The sequence below is a fragment of the Bactrocera neohumeralis genome, chromosome 6, assembly GCF_024586455.1.
Source record: "Bactrocera neohumeralis isolate Rockhampton chromosome 6, APGP_CSIRO_Bneo_wtdbg2-racon-allhic-juicebox.fasta_v2, whole genome shotgun sequence".
Taxonomy (NCBI): domain Eukaryota; kingdom Metazoa; phylum Arthropoda; class Insecta; order Diptera; family Tephritidae; genus Bactrocera; species Bactrocera neohumeralis.
The window spans coordinates 4,424,589-4,437,271 of NC_065923.1; the positions used below are offsets into that span (position 1 = coordinate 4,424,589).

A 12,683-nucleotide genomic window follows, 5' to 3' on the forward strand; every position below is an offset into this window, starting at 1 on the left:
TTGAGGAATTAAAAATAAATCAAAATTACAAATAAAACAAAAAAATATATTTTGTAGATTCAAGTAAAATATAACAATATTTCACCTCAAAATTTGCATTTTTACTCAGTTTCTAAATTGTTGCATCAAAAACTGACGACGGACGAAATTAAAACTTAAGCATTTTAGCAATTAAATTTCTACTATCAGTCTATATAATTTTGAAATAAGCTATTTCATACGATTCTTCTCATTTCAATTTTTATGTGCCTTCGCTTATATAAATATCACACCGGCAATCGGCTGAGCGGGCGCAAAGTGCTAATTGCTAATATTGACTTTGCAGTTATTTATATATTTATTTTGCTAAAATCACAAAATGCTGCAACAACAACTGCAATAAATCTAGCTAGCGACTAACGGCAAAGAAATTACAAAAAATCAAAAAAATATTTTTCATTTGATTTTCGCTTGGCAAAAAAAGCTTGAAATAAGTGAAATGTACATTGAAGCATGCAATATTTTTGTAGCGGCACATGCACAAACACACACGTACAAACGTTAATATATGTGTATATATGTATATACATACATAAAATCACATGTATAAATGCAGATGCACTGCTGTTATATATACATTTATTTGTGTGCGCGCATTCAGGCCACTTGTCGTCATTGCACCTACAGAATTATTTGTTCATGCAATAGATTTCACCTTCATATTAAGTTATCAGCGGGAACAACAGTTTTTTCTACCTTTATAAGCACACGAGTGTAAATATTTTTAATTTTGAATTTCGCTTCACTCATGTTTTCTTCACAACGAATGCTAATATTTGTTCGTCAATGGTTATATTTATAATAACAACCTGTACTAAGCAACCATAACTAGACTCATCTCGCACAAACACACGCATACTTATTTATGTACATATAAATACATTCAAACTTATTTGCAGGTACATTCCCTTATGTATTTATTTGTTTATTTATCTTTGTCGTCGGTTAAAATTTATCTAATCAATGAAGAAATTTATATCTAATCAAAAAAACCGTATGTATGTATGTACCTTCAGCGATGCCAGCTAATAACAACATGCAGGTGTTTGTGTGTGTGTGTGTGTTTTGGCTGTGAACGTCAGCGCGAACACCTTCGTCAGTTTTGCACATGAGCGCGTTACGTCGTCGCCGACGCTGTCATTTGGACTAGTTTAATGCGCCTTGATAGTTGATATAGTGTAAAAAGCCGGAAACTTTCGTGCCTTTTTTGTCGTAGTTGTAGTTTTCATGTTTTCTTTTTAAGTACGTATGAATTGCGCAAATACAGGTGAAAATACACGGGAAAAAAAATTAAGTAGAAAAAAATAAAATTTATTGTTATTGATAAAATGCGTTATTTTCATAAAAAAATAAAATTTTAGAATTTCTGTGCTTGGAAAAAACGCGAAAACGATTTTAAGTTTAAAAAGGACTTACAATTTTCGTAAAAGGGAAAATATTGTTTCTCTAACTAATTTTTTTATTTATGAATTATTTTGCGAAAAATATAAGGAAAAAAATTTAAGTAACAATATTAAAAAATTTCGTAAAAGAAAAGTTTCAGACATTTTTTTTTTACAATTTTAGTTGTTTTTTTTTGTGAAAACTTAAGACTAAAAAGTTTTAGTTAAAAACATTTTATTTTCTTACAAAATTAATAATTTATGAGGTATTCTTGTGAAGAAATAAGAAGCTTATTTTGGTTTAAAAAATTTTGAAATTTTCGTAAAAGCGATTTTATTGGTAAAATGATTAATTTTCTAAAAAAGTTAGTTAAAAGTAATAAAAAATTATTTAAATGAAATTAAAAAAAAAATAAATAAGTAATATAAATAATTAAAAGTTATTCGCACAAATTTTTTTAATTAATTGAAAATAATTAAAAATAATTAAGAGCAAAAAATTTTTAACCAGACTATTTTTTCAGTGTAAAGCGTTCCAGCAGTCTGTGCTAATTTAGCTCTTATCGGCGCATTTACTTTGTAACAAATAATATAATTAAATATATAAAGTAACTTTTTCCAAGAACTTTCTGAGCTACAAACACACCAAAAGCTCTCTTTCAAACACAATTTGGTTAATTCTGCGAATTCTCGACTAAAAGTATATAGCTTATCAAAAAAAGTGCTAACTAAATAAGGTTAGAAGTGCTTGCTTTATCGTACAACAAATATGTATACTTGCCACATTAAAAAAAAATAATTATGGAGTATACGTTTTTCTAGAAAATTTTGCTTCGACTATAAATAAATGGCTTTTTATTCCAAAATTTTTTTATTAAAACAATATTTTTTTTTCAAATAATCTATATTTTTATGTAGTGAATTGTGTGGTCGTAGAAATTTTATTTAGATTTTAAACATTGTTTTGTTTTTAAACATACATATACATATATATAAGCACATGCATATAAATAGCATATATTATATTATAATTGATAAACACAATTCAAACAAAAAATCACGACTTTTTAAGTAGCATATTATTTATACAACAAAAGAGCTTGGCACTATATTTATGTGATTTTTTTGTTGTTGTCTATAAGCTAACTCGCTGTTAATTCGCAAACTTTTTAAAGTTCGCACCTTGTTATATACTGTGTACATAATTATGTTTATATACTTTGATACATAGATAAATATATATGTACATACTCGTTTATATATAAGAGTTATAATTAAGTAAATACGTACAGACATCTGCTGAAATCTATGAACAAGAAAACATTTTGCGTTTTACTCTGCTTATTATTGCTTTCGTTCGCTTAGATTTGACTTTTTGTTGCTTAGTAGATTTTATTTGAGGTGAATTTGTTTATACTTAATAAGACGCAGCGGCGATGAAGTGTGCGATCACGTACACCGCTCGCTCGATCACCCCACCGCGTCACAAACATACAAACGTATAGGCGACCAATGAGAAAATAAAAAAGTACAAAAAGTTACCTCTATAATGATACATATATACATACATATGTATGTATGTAGATATATAAGTATATACATATGTGTGTATTGAGAAATATTAGCAGCTTCGGAGTCAGCGCGCCATTTGACATTGAAGCGCTGACAGCTATTCTACTTAGTCAGTGACTGACTGACTGATTGCTGATCTAACAGCCGCAATCTGCGCACTCGCAAGATCGACTTACATATATGTATATATATACAGCGGTAGACAATAGTCTGTATGTAAGTATGACTGGCTGTGTATTTGAGTCTAACTCACAGCGTTCTCGCGTGTATATTTGTCAAGGCGCTGATTTGTCGGCTTGGCGTTGTGTCAATCGGTGCGATCGTCGCTTTGTTTATGTTAATTATTCGCCAGCAATGATTTCGAATGTAAACACACACAAGCATACAAAAATTCTAAAGGTGTCTGTATGTATTCACACATTCGTATGTGTTATGGTATTTACTTTTTGATTTCTTATTCGCACTTTCAATAAATCAAAATCAAAACAACAACAAGCACTCAAGTACTACGAACATCTCCTAAAATTGATTTATTATTCCGTTTCCCAGGCTGTAGAATACATAACTACAAAAATGTGCGTAAATCAATTAATTTTGATAGCTTATGAATTTATAATTTCATGTCAAATTATTTTATTTGAAAATTGCTTGTGTTAATAACTTCGCATAACAACGCATTACTCAACATAATAGCCTCTACATGAGGTTAAGGTATTTTAGAGCATGTTTTACGAAATTTATTTTGCTTTACATTTTCATACAAGGTTGTTTAGGAGTATGCAACACATTTGAGGCTACACATACACTTCCGCCTAAAAGTTTTCAAAAAGCTAATGTAAAGCCCTTTTTCAAAAATATTGCTTACTTGTTGGTTATATTGTTATTAATACAAACTAAGCTAAGCTTCATATAGTTAGTTCTATTTTAAGCTTAGTGAAAGCTTAGAAGCTTAAAAGCTCTTATTAAATTTTTTTGTGAAAGCTTAGTAACATAAAAGCTCTTATTAAATTTTTGTTACGTTTTTCAATGAAAGCTTAAAATCTCAGGCACAAAAAAGCTTACTTCCTTATAACGTTCAACCAATTTTCTGGCTTAAGTTGGAAAAACACGTGATATAGTGAAAGCTTAAAAGTTTCAAATACACTTATATCAACGCGTAACTTTCATATATTTGCCGCTGGTTAATTCGTTCACAATTTTAAACGCGGTAGCATACGTTAGAGACGTTTTTCCGTGAAAGCTTAAAAGCTCAAAATATTAAAATAAATGAAAATTGCTATATTATTTGAATATACATAGAATACATAGCACAGCTTTTTATGAATAAGCTATTGTAGTGCAAAAACCTAAGAAGTAAAAGTTTAGAAGCTTAAAAGCTTGTAATAATACACTCAAAAATTACAATTACTTTCTCTTTTAATATAAAAATATATGTCATGTATACCGTGCACACTTTAAAAACGCCTTCATCCTAAAAGCGTGCTACGCTAGAGACATCTCTCAACCTAATGCATGCCTTAAGGTTAAGTGGGATGCATAAATGCAGTTAATTATCCATTTCTTAGCAATTGCAACTGCAAAAATGCAAACCAACAACAAAGCGCACAAGTGCAAAACAGCAGTAGCAAATGGCAAAGCAACCACAAATAAGGTCAATCGGCCATATGGCTTGCCATCCAGTCGGATTACTAGTGAAGCAGTCAATCATACATGCAGGCATTTGCATACTAGTGAGTGTATATACATAAGTACATTTGTAGTATATATGTATGTGTGTGCCTTTATTTAATTGAGCAAACTGCGGTTGACCAAATAAAGGCCATATAATTACTTGACAAGTGTGCGCGTACATACATATGTATGGACGTGCATTTATGAGTGCACATATAAAAAATCTTCATAAATAATATAAATAATATTAATTTTCAATTTATTGCAAAGCCAGTAGCATTCTGTTTGCCTAAGGGAGGTCGTTTGAGGCCGCAAGTGACAAGCGCATGCGCGCACACTCACCTCCATTTTAACCCCGGCCAAGCGGCCATTCACTTATGTCGTCTAAATACATATACTTAACATTTACATAGCTGTGTGTACGCATGCATCTACTTACTTATGTACATACATACCGACGTAGGTATGTGGCTTTGTCACAGCACATTTCGTACGTGTTGACTTGTCGACAGCGCAATAATATGGTAATGTATTGCAAAAAACGCTTCGAAAAAATCAAATCGATCACCAAAATGGGCAAACGTACGCAAGTGCCCATATATAAATGAACAATAAGCACACATACACACACGCATGCCAGCTGAAAGTGCTAAGTCACAGCACAGTAAGTGCTTGACAAAATATGTAAATAAGTAAGAACTAATTAGACGATTTGAAAAAGTTAATCTTTGGAAAAATTCTATTTGCTAGAAAATTTCAGAATATAAAAAGTGCTTGCAAATAGACAATTTTAATTTTATAAAATATTAAATTTCAAAATAGTTTTCAAAAAAAATAAAATTTTTTTGTAAATATTAAACATATTTTTATGTAATAATATTCCTTTTGTAAATAAAAAGATTAAGATTTTCTCAAAGTAAAAGTGATTATTTTATTGCATAAAATTTAATACTGTTTTTGTACATACATATGTATGTATTTATATCAAAAATATTTTAAACAACATAAATTCTTTAATGTCAAATATTTATATATTTATATTCACTGGCAGAAAAATTAATTATCTCTGCTATACAAACACATATACATATATATGTATATGTACATACATATACATACATACATACATGTACACGTCTTTATACAAATATAAAGCAAATATTTTTAGAAAAATTTATCTGATTTGAAAGCATTTTTTCATATCTGCAAGCATTTGTAGATAAAATTACGCTTTTGCATATATGTATGTATTGGAAATTTATTACATTTAATTTTATTTAATGTATGTATGTATTTATCTAGCCAAAAATCACAGCGCCATTGCATTTAAAACTATATAAAATCCTTAATTCACCTATGTACACAATCAGAGCTCGCAGTTAATCGATAAAAAAGTGCAACATACACACACATACACATAATAAATAAATATAAATACACAAATCAGTTGAAAGAGCTTATAAATGCCATTAAAGTGTATAAATTGAACGTGATATTTCTTTTGCAAATTTTTGTGCATTTTTAATTTCGCAAATATCTCCTAGAGTACAGAAAAGCACGCCCCAGTATAGATTATCAATTATTCTTTTATATATTTTTTTTTTTAATTTTTATTTTTTTATTAACTTGCTTATTATTTCTTAATTTTATTTAAATTTATTTATTTTTTTTTATAATTACCTCTTATTAATTTTTTAATAATTTATTAAATTATTTTGCGCATTTTCGTGTTTACACTCCGTCTGCCTGCTGATTAGTCATACGCAACGAATCTCGAGCTCTTCGCTATTTCGAGCATTTCAAGCATATCGCTGATTGTTCAACGCACATACGAAAATGCACACATGCATGCATACTTTGTTATAAATATGTATTTCACTTATGCGCCATAATTCAGTTCAATGCAGTTCACAGCAGTGTATTATGGGGCAAATACATTTTCGCCGTCGCCAAACGGCCAATCACTCCGCATTCATGAGATGTACAGCGCACGCATATTGAGCGTTATCGCTGCTTAAGTGCGGGCATGGACCCAACATAACGCCTTACGAGGCAGGCAGGCCAATGGTCTCTGTACACTTGTTGTTGCTGTTGTTGAAAAGCTGTGCTCAGCAATGCAACTTGCCTCACACTGCCCTTATTTGTTGTTGCTTACTGATTTTGCATACGCGTCACTTCGGCAGCCTGCGTGTGTTTGTTGTAATTGTATTGGCATTTGTTGTGTTTGTATTCGCATATAATTACACAGTTAAACGCTCCATTTTCAGCTTTATGGAGCGCACAGCTGCTCTATTTGCGGTTGACTGCTGCCAAAGCGCTTATGAATGCTTGCGCATCTGTATGTGTTTGTCCAATCATAGCTATTGTTGTTGCTGGTTTTCTGCAAATTTTTCTTATTGTTGCCGCTAGTTGCTTCTTTCTTTGCTTTATGGGCTTGCCGCTCACTTACTTACTTATTCCCTTACAGCAAAAATGACTAACTGTTGTTGTTTGTGCTTTCTTCATGTTAAGCGTTAAATAAACTCATATTTGCTTGCATTGCGGCTTACAGTTAGTTTGCCGAAGTCTCTTTTCGCAACACTGTCTTGACTTCAACCTCAACCTCTCCTCCTTCTCTACCTCTACTTCTTCTTCTACTACTTTTTCAAAAGCTTACTGAGTTTTCGCTGTTGTTGTTGCTGTTTTTGTTGTAATCGGTTGTACGCAATGCTTTTGTGCCGTCATTCCACACGCTTTCCGGCCTTATTTATATGTATTTCTTTTGCTATTTCATGGCATCTACATACATACATACATACATATGTATGTATGTGGCTTTTTATGAATGCGTGTGTGTGTGTACATCTAGAAGTATGCCGCCATTGCTTTCATTGTTTTTAATGCCGACTCGAAACAATTGGCAGTTTTATTGTTATTTTTCGTCACCATTTTAGTAGCCGCTTGTTATTGTTGTTGTTGTTGCTGCTTATGCTACAGCGCCGGTGCTCTCATTTGAGTCGTTGCTTTTTGCACACTCACACAAATGCGCATTCTGTTCATAAGCGAGCACAATTTTACATACATACATACAAACAAATACATATGTATGCAAAACGTGTGCAGATACTATGTATGGTTGTATGTCGTGTGCCCATTTCGCGCTCATTGCACAGCGTTTACAAACAGACTTATACATATTTCTCTTTGCTTCATAAAAGTTTTCATTTTTTTCTTTCACATATAATTTTTCTTATTTTTCTCAGTGTTTGGCTTTATGCTGCTACATATTTTTGTTGCAATATACATAAATATGTATTTTTGCACATACTTACAAATGTACCATATAAATATATGTATATGCATATATTCGCCTGCCAGTCTCATTGCTTTTGTTATACTTAATTATTTCTACCTTTGGTTCATACACCAGCCATCAGTGCAAATTTAACATACAAACACAAACTCTAACATACATACATATGTACGTATGTATGTATGTCGGTATTTGCATATGATATGGCGAAATCAGCGCTCAAATTTACTTGTCCGTTTGCGATCGTTTATCGGCTCACCGAACCTCACCACAACCCCATTACTCTCATTCAACACACACCACACAGTTTTCGTTATTGTTGTTGTCGCGTTTATTTATATTTTTGTGTACGTTTACGTTTGCTCGTTATACGTCAAATTAATTCGCCAACCATTTCTATATGTGTGCTTGTGCATTTGTATGTATATTTGCAAATTTATGCCCGCAAGTACTTGCAAGAATATAGTATGTCTTCGGTGTTCTGTGATTTGTTTCGGCTCGTTATCGTCGCCTTTGTCGTGGCGAGATGTGCTAATACATACATATATATTTTACCGTATGTGAGCGCGTTTAATTTTTCGCATTTTTTTATTGTCTTTGCTATTTGGTTAGCCTGCGACATTAAGGCTTTTCGCAGACATTTTTATGAAATAAAATAAGCTTTTGACTGCAATCGTAAATCTTCAATGCGCACATTCACATACATACATACATATACATAAATAAGAGTTTGCGGATTTGTTTGAGTTAAATTTTTGGTAGTGGATTATCTTAAGAGCCTGCTGAAACAATTTATTTTGCATTAATTTGTCTTAATTCCTTTTAAAATATATTGTAGACGGCTGCTCACTTAGTAATAGCAATTTTATAACAAAAACAATTTTTATTGATAATTATTTCTAATAATTTTTTTATTGTATAGCAAAAATTATTGGAATATTTATTTCAAAAAACTTTTCTTCAATAACTGAAGAAAATAATAAACGAAAAATAAAATTCAAACTTTTAAAAAATGTACAAAAAACTATTAGTGCAAAAACTATACAAAAAAATAATTTAAAAAATAATATAACAATAAATCTTAAAAATTCTAAAATAAAATAAATGTATTTCATAAAAAAAAAGGTGCCAAAAATTTATTTAAAAAAAATTTAAAAAAGTAGTTTTTATAACTATTAATATACAAAATAAAAAAAAAATATTTTTTTTCCAATATCGTTACCTTCTTTACCAGATTATACCAGCTAATAGTACTAAAAACTAGGCAGTACTAAATTTCCTCAATGAGAGTTGCATTTAAACATATGTAGGTATGTACATATGTGTGCATGTTGGTATGCAAATTTCACGCTTGACGCAAAGGCAAAGTGGTTTCGAAGTAAACACAGTTATTTTAAACAAAGCTACCAATAAATACTGATGTCAGCCACACACAACGCCATAGAGTACCGTTAAATCGAATGCATACATATGTATGTACATAAGTATATAATATATGTAGATAAATATACGTGCTTAAATTTTGCATATGTATCATTTTTGTTCTTGTTGTTGCCACCCACTCTTCTGCAGCAAACACTGTGCGCTTACTTATGACAGATATTTATGCAGTTATCAGTGGCAGTGCGCTGACTTTTCTGGCTTTCCAAGCATACATACTTATGCATACGCATATACATATATTTACATATGTATGTATTGGTTGTGTGTATGTATTGATGTCTTTATAAAAGTATGAAAATATGGCTACTAATGGCGGTAATACCAGTTGATCATGCTAATAATTACATACACATGTTCGTATACACATTTACAAGGCATATGTATTTTTGTATGTATGTACTTATATGCATACATATGGCACACAACCGCGAACTCAACGCTTTTAGTTTACTTTGCCTTTAATTGATTAATTTTCTTATATGCTGCACTCACACAGAATCACATGCACACACAAACACATATGTATACCACAAATATTTAAATATTTGGAAAATAACGTAATATGGAAATCGAAAGTAAAAATGATTATATTTCACTGGAAAATATAGTTTTAACAGTATTGGTGGCTTTCTGTACAACTTTGCCGTCATATAACTAAGTATTGCAGTTCCAAGCTATTGGCAATCATGAAGACGTTAGCTTTACACAACTGTAATCAATAGAATGCAACAACAATGACAACAGCAATGTCAGCAACGGCAAGCTGTCGGTGTCCTTATGACCTTTGCGACAGCATACGACACAAGCGCCCACAACAAGGCATACCTAAGTATACACAGACACATACATAAGTTGTTGCTGCTGCCACACTTCTATGTGGCGCTGAGCCATTTTTAAATGCCACTTGCCACCTCCTCCCGCTGCCATAATCACACAGTACATATGTTTGTGTATATATTTATGTATATACATACATATATATGTATGTATGTACGAGTATACAGTTTACACAAAAGACACAAATTATGTCAAGGTGGTCTCGCGCCAGCAAACTTTGCCACTGACTGACTGCCTGCCTGACTTTACCGCCCTCCCTCCGCCTGTCTCTCTTTCGCCAGTTAATGGACCCCGCTCACCAAACTAACTGACTATTTAACGGTTCACGTAAAGTGCGCGCTGGCGCCTTGGCTGCCTTGTTGCGCGCCACAAGCAAAATTGAATAAAAATGGAAATTCAAAGTCCGTCAAGCAAGGAGCTTTCTGCTGGCAAACGCCCACCGCCTTAAATAGCCGCGCCGCCGTTGACCTTCTCACCAACACATGCATGCTATGTTTGTGTTTGCTGGTGTTTGTATACTATATACTATGTGCGTATTTGGCATTTATTGTAGCAACGCAATCGACTGCCGTGAAGCTAGTTTAAAGAACGGCGAGCGAAATGCTTGTGGGTGGCAAAACAGCAAATCGAAAAAATAATAATTAAATTTTATGCTGGTGGCACAAAAAGGACTCGCTAAGTGTGTTGCATGCGTAGGTTTGATGGAATGCGTGGCACAAACAAATATAGTATGTTCATGGAAAAATTTATGTCAGATATACATATGTATGTATGTATGTATGTACTATTGTAATATTATTAGTTAAAATGTTTTATTTATACAACTTTGCCTGTACTATAAGTTCGAGAAAAGTTGCTTTGCTGTTGCATTTACTTACAATACGAACTGGTCCATTATGGAGTACCCCGGAACTAGTTGCATTTTCAAATTTAATGTGCGATTTTTAGTTTAATTAATAAATTAAAACACTAAGCACACAAAATCGTAACTAGTTAATTTTTCACTAGTTTGTAACTAGTTACTATTTTAACATTTAAACATTCCAATGCTTGAAATTATCATTTCTTCAAATTTCAAAAAAAAAGTAGCCGTCCAGTATTTTACCGTTAATTTGCGAAAGTTTTAAAGTTATTCATTATACTAACTAAAAATTATGCATTTATGTAGCTATGATTTAAAATTAACACAAAACTACAAATCATCTTCTTTTGCATTACACTTTGCTTTGAAATTATATTAAATTCCAAAAAATAAATATTTCTCACCACAAAGCTTACCAACGCATAATTTTGGGTTCACACAACAAGCAAAAAGCTAAGTTTCGCAGAAAAAACACCTTTTCCTGTAAACCAGACACATCTCTGCAGCTGCCATTTTTTGTTTTCCGTGAAGCAACCGCTTTGTGTGCTGGCGCTGATCCACATGTTTGCATGCTTAAGCCATAAAAGGAGCATGGACTTCCTGTGTGTGCACCTTTGCGCAGTCACTTGTATGCTTAAATATTTATGTATATATTTGTCATAAATAAATAAGTATACATGCATGTAAACGACAGCAGCGAGAATGCCAAAACACAGAAAATATTTCGCTTAGCCGCGAAGCAGATGCACAAGCAGCTCACCAACAGCCATATAGGCCGAATTTATTGCAATATCTAAAATATGTGGATGTACTAAACTGTTGTTGTATGTTTATATACATGTGTGTGTTTAAGTCGCTGTTGTCTCCTTCGCTGCCGCTGCCTCACTTGTTTGCTTTGTCAACAGCCACACGCGCCATTTATGTAGCCACACACAAGTGTCTACATGAGCGCAAGTACGCCTTTATACACCTGTATGTACATACGGACATACAGCTATTTACAAGTACAGCTTACACTCGGGTCTTTTTTTAGTTACTTCATATTTCTGCGCTTTGTTTTTGCTTCTCAATTTGGATACCTGCACCTACTTTCGGCTGTCTTTCGGTTGTCTTTCTGCTGGCTTATTCGTATTCATCCACCTTTGCCTTCTTGCTTCGACAATTTCATGCGATAACTCATCCTTGAGATAAATACCGTATACAGGCCAACAGAAAGGCGACATCAAGAAATTTTATAGCGAAACAAAAACAACAAAAATATATCCTAAACTTATACTCAGATGTCTGCTAATGAATTTTTCATACAAATATGTGTAGTATATCTACTTACATGCTAGTATATAGCATATATACATACATATATAGAAATATGTGTAACTATGTATGCAACATGCAGGAAACCCAGCGAAGGACAGGTGCTGTAGTACAGCCTGCTGGCCGCACGTGTGTGAACGCACCTTTATTTTTGTAGCCACAATTTTTTTATTTTTTTAGGCAGCTACACCTTTATGTATGTGCATAATATGCGTAAAAGCCTCATAAATAAAAAATATTTAATAGCAAGCTTGCTTCAGTTTCAAAATTC

The 12,683-nt window shown here is 32.4% G+C and overlaps 1 protein-coding gene across 3 annotated transcripts in view; it reads left to right on the forward strand.

Annotated features, from left to right (window-relative positions):
* Positions 1–12,683, forward strand: part of LOC126762452 (zinc finger MIZ domain-containing protein 2) — a 65,022-nt gene that overhangs the window by 37,187 nt on the left and 15,152 nt on the right. The gene's annotated exons all lie outside the window — the stretch shown is intronic.